This window comes from Paramisgurnus dabryanus, chromosome 8 (genome assembly GCF_030506205.2).
Source record: "Paramisgurnus dabryanus chromosome 8, PD_genome_1.1, whole genome shotgun sequence".
Classification (NCBI taxonomy): Eukaryota; Metazoa; Chordata; class Actinopteri; order Cypriniformes; family Cobitidae; genus Paramisgurnus; species Paramisgurnus dabryanus.
The window spans coordinates 319,466-343,707 of NC_133344.1; the positions used below are offsets into that span (position 1 = coordinate 319,466).

At 38.2% G+C, this 24,242-nt stretch overlaps 2 protein-coding genes and 1 long non-coding RNA gene across 7 annotated transcripts in view; 2 read left to right on the top strand and 1 right to left on the bottom strand.

Annotated features, from left to right (window-relative positions):
• The window catches only part of lsamp (limbic system associated membrane protein), a 150,029-nt gene that overhangs the window by 109,712 nt on the left and 16,075 nt on the right, over nt 1–24,242 (top strand). The window lies entirely within an intron of this gene.
• Nucleotides 1–24,242, top strand: part of sidt2 (SID1 transmembrane family, member 2) — a 245,192-nt gene that overhangs the window by 105,840 nt on the left and 115,110 nt on the right. The gene's annotated exons all lie outside the window — the stretch shown is intronic.
• On the bottom strand, nt 39–3,828 carry LOC135770606 (uncharacterized). Its single transcript, XR_010542722.2, has 3 exons — nt 3,656–3,828; nt 906–1,020; nt 39–240 (listed from the first exon to the last, which is right to left on the bottom strand). It is a non-coding gene; the product is annotated as an uncharacterized lncRNA (long non-coding RNA).

Genomic DNA, 24,242 nt, shown 5'->3' on the forward strand with positions numbered 1-24,242 from the left:
TGAGTAGGAGAGAGAGTGAGTGAGTGAGTGAGTGAGTGAGTGAGTAAGAGAGAGAGTGAGTGAGTGAGTGAGTGAGTGAGTGAGTGAGTGAGTGAGTGAGTGAGTGAGTAGGAGAGAGAGTGAGTGAGTGAGTGAGTGAGTGAGTAGGAAAGCTTTTGCAAGTGATGGCTCTTAAAAGAGCCGTTGGTTTAAATGTTGTGGAGCGTGTAGATGGAGGAGTATGAGATGTATGTGAAGAAACTGCAAGACAAAAAAAATTGTGAATTACAAATTTTGGATATTTTTTAAATTCTTTATTTACTAAACATTGTATGTATATAACTATTTACAACTATTTACCCAAGATCCGCCCACTATCATAAGACTATATAATAAGATAAATAAATAAATAAAACGGCAAAAGAATAAAACTGACCAAAAAGAAAGATCCAAATGTCTAAAGATTTCTGAATTGTACATCAAATGTATTAAAAGCACGGTGTTGTTGTTACTGTTTTTTACCATGTATAAAAGGGCTGAACTACTGTGGTAAAAGCATAAGGTTTGCTGTTACTGTACTACAAAACACCACAGTAGAAGTAGACTAACTGCGGTAAAAACATGGTACGATTTGTGTACTATAAACACAAAATACCACAGTAGAAGTACATTGGTAGTTAATTCCAAAAATATGAATATAATAAAATGATCGAGGATCTGTCACGTTATGTTAATGGTGACTAACATAACGTGACTAGCTTTTCACCCACTGCTTGATTATGTGTTGTGTTGAACTTATTTTGAACAAAAAGAAAGAATGTAATATAGATGACCAATACAATTCAGAGAACATTTAGAAGCCGATCTGGATTAACACATATAATGAATTTAAAATCGAACAAACATACACTTTATGGTATACTCACCGAGATGTGATGACATTTGTAAATTGATGATAAATTTCGCGATGATGTGCGAATGAGATTTGGGTCACGGCGGGGCGTAGCCACAAGTGTGCCGGAGCCACCCAGAGTGGCACACCTAAAATGGATGCAGAATATTTATTTATAGTTTCAATTTTGTTGTTTACTTAGAATATATATATATATATTTAAAATAAACCTTTCACACGCAAGTTACAAATATTTTATCTGACCCCTTGTGTCCATGGCGACGGGTCATGATTGTCACGTGACACACCGCAACAACAATAATGTATGCTATTCGTTTTATTTCGTTTTTTCCTTTTTTTTAATTAAAAATATTAACTAACTTGCTTACCATGTCAACTATCTGATATTCCAATCCTTCGTTTAAAGATCTTCATAAATTATCTTGATCTATAACGAGATGAGTCGATTACAGCACCTGAATTCCCCAGCGTTTCTGGTTTTCTTGCCTGCCTGTGACACACGCAGATTTTCAGATGCACACCCAGAGGTTTTTTTCTGGCTACGGGTCACGCTTCTTGAATGCGATGAACAAAATCGTATGGTATAGTACGATTTAATATATTCGTATTAATTAGCACGAAATCCCTGCGACACAGGGCTGTGTTAAATGCGATGAACTAATCGTACGATTTCGTACGAGCCAGCTCGTATGATTTTATACGATTTAGCCACTTGGTTAAATCGTTTGAATTATTACGAATTCGCTGTGAGATAGGGTTGGCTCCGACATAAGGGTCCTATTAAAACGTGTCTTCTCTACCTAGATTGACTGGATACGAATTGAGAACAGAAGATTATGCAAATCACTGAATAAATCAACCAACCAATCATAGGCACGAAGACATCAGTCAATGTCCCGCCCCCAAAGACCCAAAAGTCATATTGATCGAGCGAGCGTGTGTGGTGCAGCTGTGAGAGCATAGAGAGAGTCAGAATCGAGCAAAAGCTCATCCAAGCCCTTGCTCGCGTGACTGCATTTGTGCGCGCTGAGCGGAGGTGCGCTCTCGCAAGGATGCTTTACACAATTGTGTTCTGCTTTTTCGCGCTCGAATAGTGTTCGCGTGCTCGTATCTCTCACTCGCGCGTGGTTTTTGTGCGCGCTGGGTCTGATTAAACACCACACCTTTCTTTCCCATTCTGACATTCAGTTTGGAGTTCAGGAGATTGTCTTGACCAGGACCACACCCCTAAATGCATTGAAGCAACTGCCATGTGATTGGTTGATTAGATAACTGCATAAATGAGAAATTGAACAGGTGTTCCTAATAATCCTTTAGGTCAGTGGTTCCCAACTTCAGTCCTCAAGGTCCACCTCCCAAAATGTTTTAAATGTCTCCTTATATGAAACACCTGATTCCACTCATCAGTCTTGTTCCAGAATGTTTAAAATGTTCCTTAATTAACACACTAACAAGCTAATGAACTGAATCAGCCCTTACAAAAATTAACCATGGTTTTACTACAGTTAAAAAAAAAACATGGTTACTGTAGTAACTACAAGAACCATGGTTTAACTATGGTTTTTGAAAACCATGGTTGTCAAAACCATGGTTATTTTGTAGTTACCATGGTTTTCAAAAACCATAATTAAACCATGGTTATTGTAGTTACTACAGTAACCATGTTTTTTTGGTTTTAACTGTAGTAAAACCATAGTTAAATTTTGTAAGGGCTGATTCAGTTCATTAGCTTGTAAGTGTGTTAATTAAGGAACGTTTTAAACATTCTGGAACAAGACTGATGAGTGGAATCAGGTGTTTGTCAAAACCATGGTTATTTTGTAGTTACCATGGTTTTCAAAAACCATAGTTTAACCATGGTTATTGTAGTAAAACCATGGTTTTGCTCATAGTAATCAATACACCAAAAAAACATGGTTACTACACTTTTACCACAATAAAACCATGGGTTATTTTCGTATGGGAGGTGTTTTATATATGAAGACATCTAAAACATTCTGGGAGGGGGGGGGCTGAGGTGAGAGTATACTGTTACCGTGGTAAAGCATGGTAAACTAGACGCGTATCGGGTTTTACCACGCAGTAGCCGAAATAAACTGTTACTGTGGTAAAGCATGGTAAATTCGACGCGTATTAGGGTTTTACCACGCAGTAGCCGAAATAAACTGTTACTGTGGTAAAGCATGGTAAATTCGACGCGTATTCGAGTTTTACCACGCAGTAGCCGAAATAAACTGTTACTGTGGTAAAGCATGGTAAATTCGACGCGTATTAGGGTTTTACCACGCAGTAGCCGAAATACACTGTTACTGTGGTAAAGCATGGTAATTTCGACGCGTATTCGGGTTTTACCACGCAGTAGCCGAAATAAACTGTTACTGTGGTAAAGCATGGTAAATTCGACGCGTATTCGAGTTTTACCACGCAGTAGCCGAAATAAACTGTTACTGTGGTAAAGCATGGTAAATTCGACGCGTATTCGGGTTTTACCACGCAGTAGCCGAAATAAACTTTTACTGTGGTAAAGCATGGTAAAATCGACGCGTATCGCGTTACCTTTATCCTAATATTAACTGATCGAATCTGCGTCACGTTAAAGCTGAGGATGGCATTTAATCGTTTTAGTTACGATGTGCTGATTTAAAATCATTTTGAGATACAATAAGCCTAAGCAGAACTGACAGATATAAAACAGCGATTGAATTGAACACTTTTAACCTGATTTATATAAACTTTATATCAAATTAAAGACACTTAACTTACCAATGCGTTGTTAAATCTCGCGATGTAATGAAATGCAACTCCTAATGTAATGTCACATGGAGTTCTTCTCTTTAGCGACCCCAGTGGACGTTTGTTTTTCAAAACTGTAGCAATACGTGCCTATTGGTACATATTTTTGGCGCTGCAAAAAAGTGTGCAGAGGTACGTATTTCCCATGAGACCAGGTTGGAAACTTTCCATGGGAATTTATGGAAATAAACTGGGAATTTGAAAAAAAGTTGCATATAACAGGGAACTTAAATGTTGTTATTTTGCAGCATAATTTTGTTTAAAACAAGAAGATTTAATGCAATTTCAGTCACATGCACACAGCTTACTGAAGTGAGGCCACACCCCCTGCATTTACTTACATTCATTCATAACATGCACAGATCATTTCTTCAATCCTGCACACAAAATAATCTCAAAATGTCCATCTTTGCATATATATTAACCTAAATTATATAAAGATGTTTAAAACTTCCTTGTGCTATGTGTAAGCTAGTGTGCAACAACTTTATACCATTGTAAAGACAAATACACTGACTGACAAAACATTTAGGTGAGATCATTATAAAAAAGTTGTGTCTAAAACCACAAACACTCCCCCGAAATTAAACAAACCCTCCATATATCATATAGGCCTTGACTGTCACACTAACTGCATTTTAACTAGCCTAAATATGTTTATGCAGTAACTAGTTAGCTAGCTGGTAGATCAGATATTTAAATGTAAACTAGCACTAATATTGTTTATTATGCTTTTGTTACTCAAGAAATAATCAATTAAAGTTCTACTTACAATTAAATCAATACCTCATTTTTATCATCTGTATGACCTTTGCATGCATCTCTGCTTATCACCAAACTAAATGTTTATTTGTGTTTGTATCTAATATAGTTTATATACATTTCCTTAAATTTCCTAATTATTGTCATAAATTTCTGTTAAGTTTCCAATTTGCAATATTTCCAAAATTCCCCAGATTTATTTCCCATGGAAAGTTTCCTCCCCTTTGCAACCCTAATGTAGAGTTTGAGTTTCTGGAGTATTTTTAGTACTCTTGCTTCATGGTTAATGAGGAGAGAGACGCAGTGGTAAGCGTTTCTCTCTCTCTGTGTGTCCTGGTGTTTTCTTGAGGAGGGATTGGTTTTGATCTGTGGAGGAGTGAAGCTCACGCCGTTCTCTCTCTAATGGTCGCACAGGGGCCACTCACTGCAGGATTACAGAGTTTAGCCAAACAGCCTTCTGTTCTCTCAGTATGCACACCATCACACTAGAGACACTACAAGAGAGAGAGAGAGACGGAGACTACAAGAGAGAGAGAGAGACTGAGAGAGAGAGAGACTGAGAGAGAGAGACACAGAGAGAGAGAGAGACATTGAGACTGAGAGAGAGAGAGACTGAGAGAGAGAGAGACTGAGAGAGAGAGAGACTGAGAGAGAGAGAGACATTGAGACTGAGAGAGAGAGAGACTGAGAGAGAGACATTGAGACTGAGAGAGAGACATTGAGACTGAGAGAGAGACATTGAGACTGAGAGAGAGAGACACAGAGAGAGAGAGAGAGACTGAGAGAGAGAGACTGAAAAAGAGAGAGAGAGAGAGACTGAGACTGAAAGAGAGAGAGAGATGTTTGTGCATTCTCATGTGGGCTGTCCATGTGATGTGATATTAACTCTTATTGATTAGCTGAAGGCTCTCCTCCTGTGTGTGTCTGTGTGTGTGTGTGTGCGTGCGTGCGTGTGTGTGTGTGTGTGTGTGTGTGTGTCTGTGTGTGTCTGTGTGTGTCTGTGTGTGTCTGTGTGTGTGTGTGTGTGTGTGTGTGTGTGTGTGTGTGTGTGTGTGTGTGTGTGTGTCTGTGAAGGAGCCCCGCGGGAGATTCGTGTTCCTCCATGAAATTTCAATTAGAAATAACTTTATTGCTTATTGCTCCCTAGAGACAATCATCTTATCTATGACATCAATAACAGCCGGTCTGTCTGTCAAACGAGTGTAAACAGACACAAACAGATACACACAACCCACAAGGATTTGGGTTATTGTTTCTTTCTTTAATGAATGAATGTTTGGGTTAGTTGCTTACACCCCATCCAGAACCTTACATGCAGTAAATGTTCGTTGTCTTGTGTTATCTTCACACACGGCACTAAATCACACGTCCTGCTGGAGAAATGATCTTCCTATAGGAGTCCTATCAGACTTTGGCAACATTTAAAAACAATTAAAAACTCATCTCTTCCTAAAATACTTGAAAAGTTGAAACTAACTGATCTTATGTATCTTAAAATAAAATGAAATGAAAAACAGGTTTTTTTTGTGGATTGTGAAACCTTGTAACTTGGTAAAAACACATCTTGTATTTTTGCCTCCCTATGACAGACACTACATTGTTTTCTAATCTTTGTATGCTGCTTTGGATAAAAGTGTCTGTCTGCTAAATGTAAATGAATGTGTGTTTCAGTGACTATAGGCTATTAATTGTTTTTGTTTGGGTCATTGTGGTTATATCTTAAGTGATATGAAAGTAAAAATTGTTTTATGCTTAAGTCTCCCAGGCCTAAATAAACTCCTGACATGAACATGTTGAGAAGTTTAACTAATCACTATTATCAGACTCCAGTGGGTTTGTGTTGGTTGGTTTTATCCACTTAACCTACAGTAAGAATGTGAAGTTTTAAAGGAATGAATTCATGAGGATTTACAACACAAAACTCACACACGTGTACTCATCTCAGGATAACTCAACAGATTGATTTCTCTTGTGTGTATTGTTTGTCCTCAAACACAACTCATTCAGAGCATTATTGATTCTATTATTGACGTCTGTGCGTGCGTGCGTGCATGTGTGTGTCTGTCTGTGTGTGTGTGTATGCATGTGTGTGTTTGTGTGTGTACACAGTCAATCAGACAGACAGACAGTAAGGGTTATGCAGTGAGACAGCTGTAAGTGTATGAGGAAGAGCGAGTGATGTTGAGCTGGAGAAGGTCGTGCTGTTCTCTTTTATGTAGCAGCAGTGTTTGAGGCGGCCCGCGGCTATATTGATTGTCTGAGTCTTATGTTTTATTGAAAAGAGAGAGAGAGAGAGAAAGTGTGTGTGTCTTCTGTTATTATGAATATATTTTAATTATACCACGGGTCTGTTGAATGCTTTATTATGATTGGTTGAGAAATGATCCAGGGGTGTTGATTATTTTTGTATAACCGCACACACCTGACATGTTAAATGTCTTAAAATAACCACCAGAGCAATGTTTGTGGTATAAGAGGAATAAATGAATCCGCTCCTTCAAATTATTTGAAAATAACGTAGACCAGCTTCATGTCATGTCGCATTAACACATTGGGTGTGCATTATTTTCAAATTATTTAATGGCTGTCATCAATTATTCCTTACGTATCCAATATTTGAATCCTCTTTATTCATATTTCTCTCATCTGTCTCTCTTTCTCTCAGAGTTATTTTAATCATCTGTCCGACACCATCTGATATCAGGCTAGTGGTTAGTTTAGTTGTTTATATCTTTTCCCTAGTCATTGGATGGAGAGATCATGTGTTTCAGAGTTTCAGCCCGACACGGTTATCATTTTTGTGCCCAGTGCCACTTAATTCAATAGCAAACCTAATTGTGCCCATCTGTTTGCCCGTGGGTATGCACGTCTGAAAATGATGAGTGTTATATGCAATGTTAATTTTTTGAGACAGCTGAAAATGATTGCACCGTTGACCAACTAAAGCCTGATCGAAAAATCAATGGCACAGTATTTGATTTGTTTATTTAAAGGGCACATTTAATATACACTTATAGGCAGGTGCACAATGAGACACACACAAACATGACAAAAACTCATTGCATGTATCAGAATGAACCACTTAAAGTAATGACAAATGAAATTGTTTCCTCTCTGAAGAAGTGTTCAGTCTTTGCTCTTGCAAATTCCTGCATGTAAATAGAGAATCTGGCATTGTGCGAGCACAACTGGGAATGGAAGACTCTGATTGGTTTATTGTTCGTTACACCAAAACACACTTATGACTCATTAAGAGAATAGCTAAGATCCTTTCGGACCATGCACCTGGCGCGCCGACCACTTTTCCGTCAGTAAACTAGTAAACTAACTAACTTCATAGAGCCCAATGCACCTTGTCTATGAGAATCAGACTGAACCATAAAGCTTGAAGCATAAAGCAGGACGCTGATGTCATGATGACATCACAGAGGAGGGCAGTGTTAACCCTGAGACTAACATATATATATTTGGGCAAATGACAGTCCAGTCAACTGGCCCGAGCATTGTTCACGTTGACCTCTTATTGTCGAGCCCCACCATGTTAGTATTGCTTGTATTGTCAGTGTGTTTTCGCTCTGGACTCACATAAAGAGAAAAGCAGAAGAGGATTGAGTTCATAACGTTGCTAGTAGAGACGTCTTTGTCATCTCTATAATGGAGAGATTTCCCACTGGAACCAATTTACTGCAGACAGACCCTTAAAGTAGTTCTAGTGTGTATGTGACTCTCCTGGCGTCTCTTTACAGGTGTGTTAAATATCTTTCAGAAGACCCTGTGGACATTTATTACTCTCAGCTTGGAGATTCACAAACTCTTCTTCTTTAAGGGAAGAAAAGTTACAGAAAACAAGAAACAGAAGTGAATGACTTTCTGGTTATTGGTATCAGTGATGTCCGTATGCAGCATCAGAGATGAGTCCACGCGGTTTGCCTTCAGTGTGTAAGGATGCGTGCGGTGTTACGCTCGTGGCTTTGAGTCGTGCTCTCTGTCTTTGATTAAATGTCAGGTGAGGTCCACTCATTAACCTCCCTCGATCAATATCTGTACCGCGATAACCTTTCTCTTGCTTTCTACATTCCCCACCAAGTGTTGAACTCAAGACTGTGAGCTCGCAGATGTGAAAAACAGATGGTCTATTTATTTATTTATTTATTTTCAGAGATGTAAAAGCGATGTTGAAAGTAAAGCTGAAGTAGAAGTGGTCGCAGGATGGTGGCTGTAAATGCCGTCACGATAATCCCATCAAACCTGACACGCGTGATCCGGGAGAGGCGTTGACCTTGCTCAAGGACGATCGATCGGATCGATGCCACACTGTTGAGTCTGATCTGTGCGGGTCTGATGGACACACGTCTCACATAAATGACAGCTGTCGGTTGTGAAGGCAGGTTTGTGGTTGATGTGATTCTCTGGTCTGATGCGGTCTGGTCTGGTCTGTGAGATTTTCTGCTGAAGGAGGTTTACGTCAGGCTCGTCATTTAACAGACAGATGTAATGGCAGATCTTGCATCTGTTTTTATTGCAGTGTGAAATTGGTGGCTTGGAGGGAGAGCTGTTTGTCTTGAGATTGAAACTATTAATAAACCCTTCAGAATAGTTTGACACAAACACACACATCTGACTGATTGTGTACACAGAGTGTTTACAGTTGTGTGTTTTAGTGGAGATCTTGATAAGGAACGCAGCGTATAAAGGGTTCAGACAGCAACAGATGCAAAGTGATCGTCTGAATAAAACGCTACGGTCTGAGCAAACAATACAGTAAATATACAAAAGGTTTGGCAAGGTGAACGCAGATGTCATGTGTAATTCAATGACTTGTTTAATCAGATTGAAAACAAATAAATAAATAGAAGGGAAATAATGTGATGTGAAACTACAATCTAAACCAGTGGTCGGCAACAAAACCGTCCCGTCAGCATTAATATCTGTCCCGCGGCGCAGTCAGATGATTTTTATAGCGCTTGCTTCTGAAATAGATCTGTCATGACGACAACAGTTACTCACATCACAATCACACAAATGCAGTCACACAAACAATCGCTCACTCGACTCTCTCTATGATTTCACAGCTGGACAAGATGAGACTTTTTAGACAGGACTCTTTTGTTTCACAATCCGTGTCCAGTCAGTCTATGTAATGAAGACACGTGTGGCCATTATATCAGAGTAGGTCATTGATGTTAAAATAAAAGTCTTGTTTGATCCATGCAATCAGCTGCAACCCAAACAATAACACCAATTTTTAGGTATTTAAGTCATTTTGTTCAATTATCCATTGACTAGACCTACATGTTTTGGCACATCATCTAATGGAGAAATCTTTTTGCCTGATGCCAAACTTACTTCCTGCACCTGCTTGTAAAGCAACACTATGGTTTGTTAAGTGAAATTGTCTTTCACCGGTGTGGTAAAATACTGTGGTTGTGTAAGCCTCCTCATGTTCAGGGCAATCCACGTGAATTTGTTAAACTGATGGAACGGTGAATACAGAAATGAGCGACGATGCCCAAACACCAAACTTACAAAGTGTGTATGTAGTCACCCAGACGCCGCTCAGGTTGAAGTGGCAGTGAAAGTCGTCTATTAAGTTTTAAGTTTAGTTTGCACATTTATCCTCCATCATATTTATAAACAATGTATAATTTTCACAGATTGTTTTTACCCTACTGCATTATATACTTTATGTTGATTTAGTACACTTGGATTATTACTTTTTTTAAACAGATATTATAGAAAGTTTTTAATAAAAATAATGTTATTTGAAAGAGTTAGGTTACTTCAATATTACATCAAAAATCTGTCAAATGTTCTAAAAAAATATTTTTATTATAATGCCCAGCTGTGCTTGAATGTTAACATTTTCAGGGCTTAAAACACATGCAAACAATAAACTTGTACTCTTTAAATGTGGAGATAAATCTGTGAATGGCATACGTGTGCTGGACAATGGATTGACTTGAATGTGTTTAAGCGCTCTGTACTTTATTTACTACACTGTAAATATAATCTGCCTTAACAGCACCATTAATATATTCACTTTACAGTCCCTCATTGCTTTAATCCCCAGTATAACCTTAAAAAGGCCTAATGATGTCATTTGTCTGTGTTTGTTTTTATTGGATAAATGTTGTTAATAAACAGCAAGTTTGGCAAAATGAAGAGTTTGTGTTTACAGCATATAGCGTAATTGAATGAAAGTATGTTATAGTCAGATTTCTCTCAGTATAATTGAAGTAAATAGTGCAGATCAGATTTCTATTAGATTGCTTGAAGAGTAATGAAAGTCTTGCATATCCAGTGAAGTGAAGTCTGATGGATTTACTCTTGACATTCTGCAGTGTGCAGTGGACCGGATCATTGATGTTTGTTTCAGGATCAGGGTGGATGCTCATCATTTCAAATGATTTTAGACGAATCCTATGACAACTACTTGTGTTTTAAAACCTCTTCACACTTACTTGCCATGACTTCAGTTCCCTTGCACTGCCTCTCTCTCTTTTTCTCTCTCTTTCTCTCTCTCTCTCTCTCTCTCCAAACATCATTTTAATTATATTAATATGTTAATGTGTCAAAGGAGAATTTGCCCTTGCGGTTGAATCTGGTTTCTTTCAAGATTTTTTTCTCCTCTGGAGTTTTTGTTTCTTGCCACTGTTACCTTTGTCTTCATCACTGGGAGTTTTCTTATATTAGGGTTTGTGAGGTTTTTATAATGTATGCGTTATGGCTGATATAATGGTCTGGCTTAAACCATATATTTACTTTACTTTCTAACTTATTAATGCTAATTGTACATGTTATCTATATTGTACGGTATTATTGCAAACCTTTTATTTAGGCTACATCATATCTTAATTTTTCTTTAATATTTTAAGAAGTTTAATATGATTTAATATGATACCTGTCACTAGCACCACAAACCTTAATTCTTATTATTTGCTAATTAGCACTAAAAAATGAAATTACAATTACAGTCCTTTAGATCCGAGGCTCTCAACCTTTTGCAGCTTACGGGCCACCAATGACTGTTTAAAACATTCAGAGGACCACCTTTCTAAACATGATAGTATCAACGCAGAATAACAGAGAAACTGTAAAGCATTGTGACATGACTTTTGTGTCAGTAAAGGTACACCTGGTGGTACCCCTGTCGATAGAAAAACCAAACCACATAGATGTCATTTTGAGCAGAAAAATAAAAAACATTTAAAGTGGAAGATGTAAAGGTGGACTTTTAGGCTTAGACTTTATCTTAATTAGTATTCAACGGTAGCACCTTTTGAGAAATGACATCTTTATACGGCCGCAGAAAAATTAGATTCAGATTTTGAATAGGCTTACTGCAAAGAGAACAAGTGGAAATTCATTTTAAACAACACATTGCTAATGTTTTAACATTTCTTTTAGTAATAATTGAAAGTGAATATTTGATGGAGTAACCCTGATTTTTAATCACATATTTCACATGTCCTTTCATGTCACTCCTGAGGTTCGCTGTCAACAGACATTGAACTGAAATGAAAACATTAGGCTACATGATTATAAAAGGCAAAACTGAAGTGGTCTATTCATTTTTCGGCGGCTGTATAAAAAATTATTTCTACTTGTACACATGCAGTGAATTCAAATGCGTCATGTGTGTGTTTGGCTTATGCGTTATTTGATGCATAAGCCAAACAACTAAAAGTATCTTGAACGTCAAAAAATCACACGAAAGGGGAGCCTCAAAAAGTGATGCTGAATGCATGTCAAAAAGTGTCGCTAAAGTAGGGAAAACCTTGAGTTTGTTTTGCTTCCTTTTAGGGTATCACACAACGGAGTGCTCTGGACAGCTGTTGTAGTTGACACCAGTGTGGACGTGAATGTGCTGTTTGTGTCCCCCTTATTGCAGTGTTACTGCATCTGAATCAATATACATTATATCTGACATGACACAATTGCTGTTGTGATATTTAAACAGACATGAGCTTTTAGATCATGCACGTTGAATGAGTGTTTTTCATAAATTCATAAGAAAAATTTTTTTTTGAAATCATTTATCAGTAGTCTTCCACTGCCTACACAGCCCACCAGATGGCGCTGTGGGGATCACTGGTAGACCGCGGCCCCTGGTTGAGAACCACTGCTATAGACAACTATATTTTAGGGCTGCCTGACAATTTATCGCGACAAATTGTTTGCAGAATAACAGTTTTTGTTTACATCATATATGTGGTGTAGCGATTAATCGTTTAGTTGCAATTGATCGTTTAGTCGCGATTAATCGTTCTGCAGACCTATTTTTTACAGTTAGTGCTGCTAGTTTGTAGGCTACATCTTATTGAAATGTTGATACTCATAGCACAATGAATATAATGACCACTATTCAATGTAATTGTTTGTACTGCTAATGAACTTGTATTTTGTAATAATAGCATACAGTATATCCTACACTTTATATTTCATCCTGTACATTTTATGTTTATGTGTGTGTGAATGCGTGCGTGCATGTCTGTACTACTCTGTGTTCACTGTATGAACTGCTTTGCTGCAGTGCACAATTCGGAAAGCACTATAGAAATAAATTAGAACTAAATAAATTAGTCAGTCTCTCTCTCTCTCTCTCTCTCTCTCTCTCTCTCTCGCTCTCTCTCTCTCTCTCTCTCGCTCTCTCTCTCTCTCTCTCTCTCTCTCTCTCTCTCTCTCTCTCTCTCTCTCTCTCTCTCTCTCTCTCTCTCTCTCTCTCTCTCTCTCTCTCTCTCTCTCTCTCTCTCTCTCTCTCTCTCTGAGTTCATTCAGAGTTAGTGCTGTCTGTTGTGATGAAAGGCGAATGAGTGTGATTGTGTAAAGCGAGAGATTAGCAGCGCGTTGTTTTCCCGCTTGTGCTTTTCTGTGTTAATTAAGAGCAGCTATGACATAAAAGACATTTGTATAATTCAGCATTTACACATGTGGCATTGTGTGGTGTGAGTGACAGCGCATGAATGTGTGTGGATTAAAGAGAGAAATATTCTCTTCATCCAGTTCAACATTCAGACTCATTAATGGTGAAGCATCTGGAGAGGCGCTGGATCTCGGGGGCTTCGCTCTGCGTTTGCTGTGGGTTTTAATGTGCGTGTGAAGCGTGTTGTGTAAACCGCTTAAGATGGAGGACAGATGGAATTCATTAATTTAGAATCTGTAAATGAAGCTACATAAAAGTTGCTGCCAATTATTTCCACTCAGAGACTTTATTCTGTCACGCTCTCTTGAGGAGGATATGCAGCGAAAACACACAAACACTTAGACACACACGCAACCAGTCGATCTTTTTGAGGACAATAAAGTGATGAATGTTTTATGGATGTTTCTTTATCTCAGCTGTGTATTGCTGAAGCGTTTGCTGAACCGTGACAGTCACACCAGCAGCTAAATAAATCATGACAAATAACAAAACTACACTTCATCTCTTTACCCGTTTCCTTTCTCAATCACAAGTATTGAGCATGACGGACACTAGATGATGTCATTACTACACGTCATTTTCTGTGGAGTTGCCTAGTGATAGAGAAGTGTGAACGGCTGAATCAGACTGTGTTCGAACTGATCCAGGTTCAGCTCTTTGTCTGTAAAGTCAAATATCCTGATGATTTTTAGTTTTTTATTTGACAGCTTAATTTCATCTGCAGTCCCTGTGCAGGAAAATATTCATGTAAATGACAAACATCCATCAATAAAAGACAACTCCTTCACCTTGTAAACTAATCACAAAAGATCTCTCAACTTCTCGCTCTCATTTCAGATTTTTGCTGCATTCTTCTTGCATCATATTGGTTGAGGAAGTTAAATGTTATGCATTGAAAGATCTGAAAGTTTTTTACAAGTGAAATTTGACAACCTTGAGATTCCTCCTGTATTTAAGCAGCGAGTTATGGCTTCTGTCCTTTGATGATGTCCACCAGGCGTCTCATTAGATCTGCAGGCGTCCCTTATCTCTCTGTAATCTCCTCACAATTAAACTCGCAGCTCTGGCGTGTCAGTCGGGATGAAGCGTTTCTCAAGTACATCGTTGAGGAAAGTAAACCGCTAAGCTTCGGCATTAACCCCCGCTGCAGCCGGCGGCCTGTGAAATAGGCTTCACTTCACGGCGTTTCCGTGCTGATCGCGGCACATCTGTCCGACCGCCGCTCATTTCTTAGCGTTCTGCTCGGAGGTCTGCCTGCTGTCAGCGGTGCGCTGCTACTGAGGTTTAAACCCGGAGGCCGGCGGTTTCTCAGTCATCAGTCGGATCGGATGCCGTCGGGGCCCGCAGATGCTCCGGCTCTTCTGTTGGAAGTTTCCAGAAACGGTGTTGGATGATTGAGGGCTGCTGTCTGAGCATTTCCAGAAAAATGCCGTATTGTTCCCCTTCTGTATAGAGCGATGTGTTTCCATACCAACCAAACGATTAAAGCATTCAGCGCAGAATAATGAAGGATTTTTAGTTTACTGGTGCTTGTGACCACACGCGCTTCACTCTCTGTTATGTTGAAATCACAAGACGATGAGTTACTGCCGACTGAAATGAGGTTTAAACCCTAAATCAGATCAGATGAAACAACTGTGATCCGACCGATCCTGTGCTGTAGTGAACCTTAACTGTAGGGTTCCCACAGGTCCTTGAAATCCTTGAAAGTTTGTGAATCTGGGGAAAAGAATTCAAGGTCCTGGGAAGTTTTTGAAAATATACATACATACATACAGGTCATTGAAAGTGCTTGAATCTATTTTATGCAAGAAGTTTTCTGAAAAAAATCTATTAAATGCTTTTATCTTCTGTATGTGAATGTTGATTCATCACCAAAATGCTTTTCTGCATAGTTGTGTTTGACACATGAAAACGTCTCGGGTTACGTATGTAACTGTTGTTCCCTGAGAAGGGAACGAGACGCTGCGTCTCTCTTGCCATACTTCCTGTGTCCCTGTAACGTCGTCTTTGGCAATATTTCAGATAGCGATATACTTCCTGGCTCCTGCGTCACCCTGTCTTTGTCGTTAAGCCTCACCATTGGTTGAATTTGATATACACATTCAGACGCACTTACCCCTGGAGGCGTCCCCAAAGTGTCACCGCAGTGAAGCAGCGTGAGTTCCCTCAAAGGAAACTGTAACAATGTATCTTAAAAGGTAACACAATTAGAGCTGCAACTATCGACTATTTTTTCAACCGATTAATCTATCGATTATTTTTTCGATTAATCGAATAGTCTAATGATTTTTTTATACATATAATTCCCCAACAAATAATAAATGTAACATCTGCCATTAACGCCAACATTTTATTTAAGCATTTTCTTAATTAAACAAACACACAAACCAAAATTTTCAACATGAAAAATAAAGTGGCAGTGCCACTTTAAAAGAGGCATTATTCACCTTAAACAATAAAATAGGCATATATTAATATTTTAAACATTAGTTTATGATTGGTACATGCATTAACTCAGCATTAGTTCAGACTGAAGTAAAAATAAGTTCATTGTGATTTATGAACCCTTATATAAAATGTAATGGTTATATTATTACTGTTAATATTATTACTATTAGTAGTACTGCATTCTCATTTAACTTTAACATTTAACTTTTCTTAAGTTCCGGGTAAAAAACAAGTTCAGTTAGTATGATCTTCTAATATTTTATAAACAGCGTTTACGCCGCTGTTACTTTAAATAAACGCATGTCAGGAATACCTTACAAGACGAGCTTCTGTAATATCTGCGCACATATTCGCAAAAAAGACGTTCATTGGGAACTCCGCACTGCCAGCTGGCTTTCAGTGCACGCGGGCACATGCCTATCAGTTCTCAATGTGACAGTAACTTATTATTTCATAACTTCTTAATATAAAAACATGTCCTGCTCTTTATTTACTGTTTCAACATACTGCCCAGAAGCGATGCAATGTCACGTCTGTCAGGCGTCTCGCAGCTCGTATTAAACGAAGATGTAAACGCAGCTGTATTAAGCACAATATGTATTGATTCTATTGTTTATAGAGTAAGTATAAAAACTTACTGTAATAGTTCAAATTCTTACGCTGACGTCTCGTCATTTTGAGGTTGGAGAGCTCCAGGTTTTCTTCTTTTAAGATGATCATACACAGGTGTTGCGCTGCTGTGGTATGCCATTTCAGTTTTACACAGTATGTGTTTTATTTGGTCTCTGCTTAAAGTATTCCCACACTTTTGATCGCGTTCTGTCTGTTTGGTATAACACTTGTATCACCCGGTCGGAGCTGAAGCCGCCTTCATTTCAAAATGTAAACAGTGCGACGCATCGACGCATTTCCGGCAAATCGACGTAATTACGTAATCGACGTAATCGACTACGTCGACGCGTCGTTCCAGCCCTAAACACAATGTAACCTTGCTCTCACTTGAAATGTGTCCCCACATTTAGTCCTTGAATTTGAGAGTATTAAACCTGGAAAGGTCCTTAAATTTGACGTTAACCAAGGTGTGGGAACCCTGTAACTGGGGTACATAAATGTCATTTAAAAAATAAAGAGAAGCTTTGATTTTGGCATTAAATAAATAAAGTGTCAGAAGACTTTCTATTATTATATGATGCCAGTAAATCTAAAAACCATGTAAACAATACTTGCCTTTTAAATTTGTCATAGCATATAAACATGGCCAACATTAAAAGACTTAATTAGACCATAAAACTAACATTACTTACCCAATCTGTCATGTAGTAACTACTATGGCAAACCAGCTGTATATTTTGCCATATAGTAGACCGATACCATAAAGTAGAAGTTAAAGTGTCGCATGCAAAACAACACCAGAACGCCTGCCATTCACAGCTGTTGATGGACAGATTAACAGACAGATTAGGTCTCATATCCCACCCTGTACAAGCCCATTTTTAACCATAAATAGTTAATGCAAATCACCTTCTCAATGCTGATCAGCATAATAATGAGACTGGCATCCAATTGTTTGTTCACAAGATGATACAGTATAACCTCCACCAGTAAATGCAAGCCATTGGCGTAATTCTCCAGGAGTGCATTTCCCAAAAGTATCTTTAGCGAACTATGGTCACTCTATTGGGAACAACAAATTTTGCGACCATAGTTGCTTTTGGGAAACGCACCCCAGCATGGTAATCATACAGCATTACAGACGGACGGGGCTCACTGCAGCATTTATATGTTTACAGCAGTTATAAACTGCACAGCATAAATGAGTGGTATTTAAAAAAAAACTAAAATAAAAACTAATTTGACAAATTTTAAAGTCTGTGTATGTTTTGATCATTGCTCTGAATCTGAATCTGATCCAAAATTATTTTACAAAAATGCAATTATTTCAGCTTTTTGCTCAAAATTTTGATTTTTGAAGAAACCTACCTGTACCCATATTTAAGAGGTTATAAAAGTAACTAAAAATGCTGGTGGGTAACTTTAAAAAAGGCTGTTAGGGAATGAGTTGTTAAATTACACACGGGTAAGTAAATATATTTGTTTAGAGGTGAAAGCATGTTTTTTTATGCCGGTTTGTTATGAACACCCCAGTTAGCACTATTATAACAGAAACATAGAGAGTAGAATAGTGTTTGTACGAGAGTTTAATGGCTGTATTTCCACACTTTGATGTTTGTTGATAAATATGCATTATTTGTTTATTTAAACTGTTTATTTGTGCAGTTATATAATGGTAGGGTATTTGTGCTATCATGTATTCATGCATTCCTCCTCCTGGGCTCCTGTAGTGGACAGTCTGACGGTGAGACAGCGCTGATTAAATATTTAAACTTATTTTTGTGTAAGATTGGATTTTACAAGGAGATGTAGGTTTATATGAAACAATTATCACTAAGTACAAGTGCAAATAACACTGCAGGATTTATTCATCATAATAATGTGGATCTAAAGTCTGATATGAAGTGAATTTAAATGTGTTTGTAAAATCTCTTTGATAACTGCTGGGTGGATTGCTGAAGGCTACAGGTTGCTGGTCAGGTCAAAGATATCTCAGAAAATCTTGAAATGTTGTTTATTGATTGTGTAAAAGAAATATGTGGTTCTGAAACAGATATAGAAATACAAACACAAATTATATGAGTATTACAACAATTAAATAAATCCACTAGTAAACAGATTTACAAATAATTCACTACTATCTGATTAGTTAGATCGTGATGCACTCACATGTATACACAATCAATAAACATTTGGTTATTTGGCACTGCTTTTACTCACTTAACTATTTACAACACGCAGCCTTAACTCCGTTATACTACTAACTCACCCGGTCCATTACCTGGCAAACCCAGCGCCAGTATTTGGAACAGTCCATATCTGAGGGAATGATGGGAGTGATTGGGAAAGTCAGTGTATTGAGGAATATAAATTCAACAGTGTGTGTGTGCATCTATACTTATAATCGTTTGTCATTTACGTTTTTCAGTCTCACTTAAATTCACGACCTCACCATCTGAAAACATGCGTACGCCATTTCCCAGGTTTTATGACTGAGACCCCAGGGCTGTGGATTATTTCTGATGGTGTGTAACTGATAAATGAAGCTGATGTGTGTCTGTCTTCCCTCAGTAACATCTTCATTTCATCTGAATCTGAAGAGCTGTCAAACTCTTTAAGTGTAAATCTCTAAGCTCTTTATATTTACTACAGTAAAGGAGAAACTCTGTGTCTCTGTCATAATGAACACAGATTCACTCTTCTTTTGGGAGTCATGTTTGTCGGTCTCTATTGCCAGTTTGTGATCACTGAGTCTGTATTATATACTGAGGAGGATTCGTCTCCTACAGTCTAGAGATATTTCTGTTTAGTGTCTATTTTAGTTCACTTTGAATTTTACTTTCATTATCCCAATGATCCAAATATAAAGTTTTATTTTTTTTAATGATTTGTTTCATTGTGGTTTGTTTGCGTTCATTAGTGCTGGTCTGGAGTTGAGAGATGGGACTGGTTTTAGGTCTTAAGGGCTTCGTACTGAAGTGTGTTGGGAGGACTTGAGTATGACCAAAATTTAAGGGAGTGTTTTTGGATGTGTATTATAAGGGGATGTCTGCCTAATTCAGCCCTGCATGCATTAGTAGGTGTTCTTCTCTGAACTCTTAAAACAGGGTCAGATATGACTTATAGGACTCTTGGAAGGTCCCCTAAAGTGTCATTTAAAAAAAAATTGAAGACTACCTTGCTACACTATATACTTTAGGCAAAATTATATGGACCAATTTTAAAGGTGGGTTAAGATGGTCTTGCGATGTTTTTCATGGTTTGTGCTAGGCCCAGTATTGTAGTGAAGACACATCTGTGAACAATAAGTGATGACCAATATATCTGCAGTTTCACTCAACAACAGCCATGTTATAACACAATTTACCCTTGAATAAAGTCGGTGATTTTTCTTTTTCCTCTTTTTCTCTCCATGATGCAGGATTCTAAATTAAGAAAAATAATATTAGCTTCATCCTAGATATCTTACAGAGCTCTCATGAACACTCGTTCATGCTCAAATCACATTCAATTTAATCAACTCACAGACTTGAATTAAGTCCTGGTTATCTTCGTAATCACTGACTGAACAATTAGGTTGTTATGCTAGTTTGAATAACTAGTCTAGCTGCTATGTCTGCTGTTAACTAGCAGATTATTTGGCTTCATACACATACAGCTCTTCTAATCATTACACTGGGTATCTAGTTAATGCATCTTTTTAATATAGGAACTCAAACTCTTAATATTTTACTATAAGCAATTATTATGGAGATATAAACATAATCAAAGCACATACAGGATTTTCATTCAGGATTTCACTCTTTGTGAGGTTTCATTTTGCCACATTCAACTACAGTACAGGACCACAACAACAATCTGTGACACTAATAGCTGCCCTGATTGCTGCGTGATCGCACTATAGGAAATAAATTAATTACTGCTATAAATATAAAACATCACTAAAGACCAAACATTTTAACATTCATTTTTAATGTTAAAAATATATTTGTCGGGGACCCCACAAAATTCAAAAAAAAAAATTTCTTATGGGGTTCCCTAATGATTTATGGAGGGTCCGGGACCCCCTCATTTCGAACCCTGTTTAAAATACTTTATTACAGAATTCAGCAGGAAAAACATCCTATTCAACATGCTGAATTCTGTACAAAATATCCAATCTCTCTCTCTCTCTCTCTCTCTCTCTCTCTCTCTCTCTCTCTCTCTCTCTCTCTCTCGACAGTTGTTTTGAAAGGATTGATGTGATGTGAGTGTGTGTTCTTTTCATTTCTTTTTTATGTTGAAGTGTTGAAGTTTTCTCCAAGTGTTGTGTTTCTGTGTTTGTGTGTCTGTTGGGTTTTCATGAATTGTGTGATTTGATGTAGTTGCTGTGATCTTTAGTGAGGAAATAAACGTGTTGTTTCAGGTTCTGTCTTTCTGTGATTCCTTTAGTATAATAACACAAACTCAGGTATGAGGACCGGTTTACAGTAGATCAGAATAGATCCTCCTGACACATAGCAGAGCGTCCGTCTTTCTCTGGAGAATCGAGGAAATGATTTGTGAAATCACACAGCGTTGCGATGCGCTCACGCTTGTCATGCTTATTTTGTCATCTCTTTTGCAAGCAGAAACGATTATCTGCAGACGTGCTCACATGCTAATTTCAGCTCGGGTTGTTGTGCGTCGGGTCTGGAGGGCGTCTGTCATTCATTCAGAGCGATAGCGCGATCACTATAACAACACCCACCGCCTGCAGCCGCTACCCCAACTCGCCGCATTAAGTCACATTACCTGCGGCGTCGCATTTCATGGGCACCAGGCAAAGTGATGCACGGAGACCTTGGATGAAATGAAAGGCATTATTTCTCACACTGCACCTGACAGCCATGAACCCATTTAAATGCATTAGAATATACAGGACACCCTGCGTCATCTTTCTCTCTCTCACTTTCACCAGTAAAGCGCTCATCTCTCCCCACAATAAAGAGATGAACACTGGTTGCTGGAGTACAGCGTGACAATAAGCCTGGAGTTGTTGCATCACGAAGGTCGCTGGAGAAATTGCAGAAATGTTTGATGGGTAATCAATATTTTTGACCTTCTTGCTCTTTCTGTGTGTGTGTGTCTGCAGGGCGTTTGAAGCTGACTGTTTTAATGCAGGAACTTCAGAAGAGGGAAGGGAGAGAAGTTGATTGTCACTTTGGTTAGTTAGAGATTAATCATCTAAGCGTATGGTCTAAAGCGCACTGAACATGGTCTAAACGGACGTGTCCGAATCCACTTTTGCTAATTTAACGATGGAAAAAATGGTCATGCGCCTGGCACACAGTCTAAAAGGGTTGGTCTTATTCTCATGATGAGTAATGAGTGTGTTTTGGGCATAACGTGCAATAAACCAATGAGAATCTCAACTCTCATCCCCTTTAAAAGCCAGGCTGATTGCTTATTTACATTGCAGAGTTTCAAAGAGGAAAACCTGTAAGCAGAAGAAGACCACCAGTTTAAGTTTTTATGTTAAATATTGTGTTTGTTGAAATGGTTATTTTATAATTAAAGCTTTAGTTCTCTTTCAAAGTTGTTATTTCAGCAATGGAGTAATAAAAACAATATTGCACCATTGACTTTAGACTTTAGAGCAGTTTTAGTTGGTCAATGGTTTATTTTACTGTAGTTGACTCAAAATAGCAGCGTGCCAACAATGCATCTGAACAAACCTCGTTTTCAGCCCAGAACGCCCATGGGTGCACAAATGGGCACAAATTCATTTGCTATTTAAACAACACAACACTGAGCTGAAACAATCAAAAGACACTTGTGTTGTGTTGTGTTGTGTTGCAGCGGGTGTATGATGGGGTCCTCAATATAATCTGCTGCTGTTTGTGGTGTGAAGGTGAAGTTTAGACTTTTATTCATTGTAATTCTCTGAAGGTTAAAGGGTTTGCTACGCTCCACAGTTTCTTCACTCTCATATCCAGAAACAGAAAATTGTGTTGATATTTGTGTTGATTTTGAAGAGATGAGATCCACAGTAGTATATTGTTCACTCGTTTCATATAATGTGATAATAAATCTCTTTTGTTCATAATTTGTCCTGATGATCAGTTTCTGTATAAATGACACAGATGTCTCTGTGGGTTTTTGATGTGCAGATGTTTCAGTCTCGCTCGAGTCTCTTTAAAAAGAGAAACGACTTCATCTCTAAGACTTCATCCAATGGGACGTGAAATCCAGGTCTGAACATGATGGGTGTGACACTAGTCTGAGATGTTGTGTAATGATACCGAACAATGATTAAACTCATGCTGAGACTGACTGTCTGTCTGACTGCCTGAGCAGATCTCCTGTCTGTATCATTAGTGTCTTACACACACACACACACACACACACACACTTGCATTCAAACACACACACACACACACACACAAAATGATGTGAAAAATAATCTAGTATGAAAGTGTACCTCTGTGAGGTGGAATCAAATTCAAACATTGAAAATGAGACATTTGGCATTGGTATGATGCAAACACAGAGTACTGCAGTGCATATGTAAGAGTTTAAACTGATCTCAGAACAGCTCAACTCAAACTGGGCTGGACAGTTTCCTTCAATTAAACCACAAAGAGATCGACAGATTCCACTGCTGTTAGACAGATTCACCCCGGAGTCTGACTCATTTTCTTCCTGTGTGTGTGTGTGTGTGTGCGTTCGTGCGTGTGTGCGTGTGTGTGTGTGTGTGTGTGTGTGTGTGTGTGTGTGTGTGTGTGCGTGCGTGCGTGCGTGCGTGCGTGCGTGCGTGCGTGCGTGCGTGTGTGTGCGCGTGTGTGTGTGTGTGTGCGTGCGTGCGTGCGTGCGTGCGTGTGCGTGCGTGCGTGTGTGTGTGTGTTGTCACCCAATAGCAGTTAAATTGATGTTCCTGTGATTTTATGAGTGATGTTGCTCCTCTGAAATGAGTTTTTTTTTCTGCATTTGCCTCAGAAGTTAATAAATCCTCTCATACGAGTGTAAGGCACAGATGTACAGGAGTGTGTAGGATGTGTGAGGTAATGCAATTTAAACACCTGTCTGTGTTACATGTATGAGTCAAATGAAGTACAGATTGCAAGGCTGTTCAGGAGTGCTCGTGTACATGTTAAACACATTATTTACCTCTGTGTTAGGACTGTCACAATGTTAAAATTGTCATCTCATCCCGAATCTTTGACCTCATTGGATGATTTCAGATCACCGCAATGATTGCACATCTCTCTAAAAAACACAAGGGGGAGCTGCTGTGCCTGTATAAATGAGACAGGGTCAGATAACGCGATGCATTGCAAAGCCATTCAATACAGTAGAAAAAACAGCAGTAAAAGAAATGCTGCAAAACTTTGATTAGCAGTATGAACTGCCAGGTCAAACAAACATTTCCAAATCAGCAATTCCAAATTTAGGGAAATGAAGGATGCTAATCTTAAAGGTGTAGCGGAGGATTTTCTCGAATTTTAGAAAAGAACCGCCTTTTCCACTTTTTAAAATAATGCAATTGCGCAACATTCTTGATTGACAACTAGGAGGAACAATGGTCTAGATGATCCACCCGGAAAAAGAAAATCCTCCGCAATACCTTTAATTTTCAGTTACTTTTCAGACACTTTATTCTGTTTATTTCTTATTAAGAATTTTTAGTTTTTGAAAGATATATTCATTAAATAATTGCTTTTAAATATGTGTTGTGTATTATTATTTAATGCCAGGTAAATCTTGCAAAATATTTAATTTAAAATTAAATAATAAATTTATTTCATGAACACACAAAAAAAGGTTTAAGAATTAAATGTCAAAGCAATA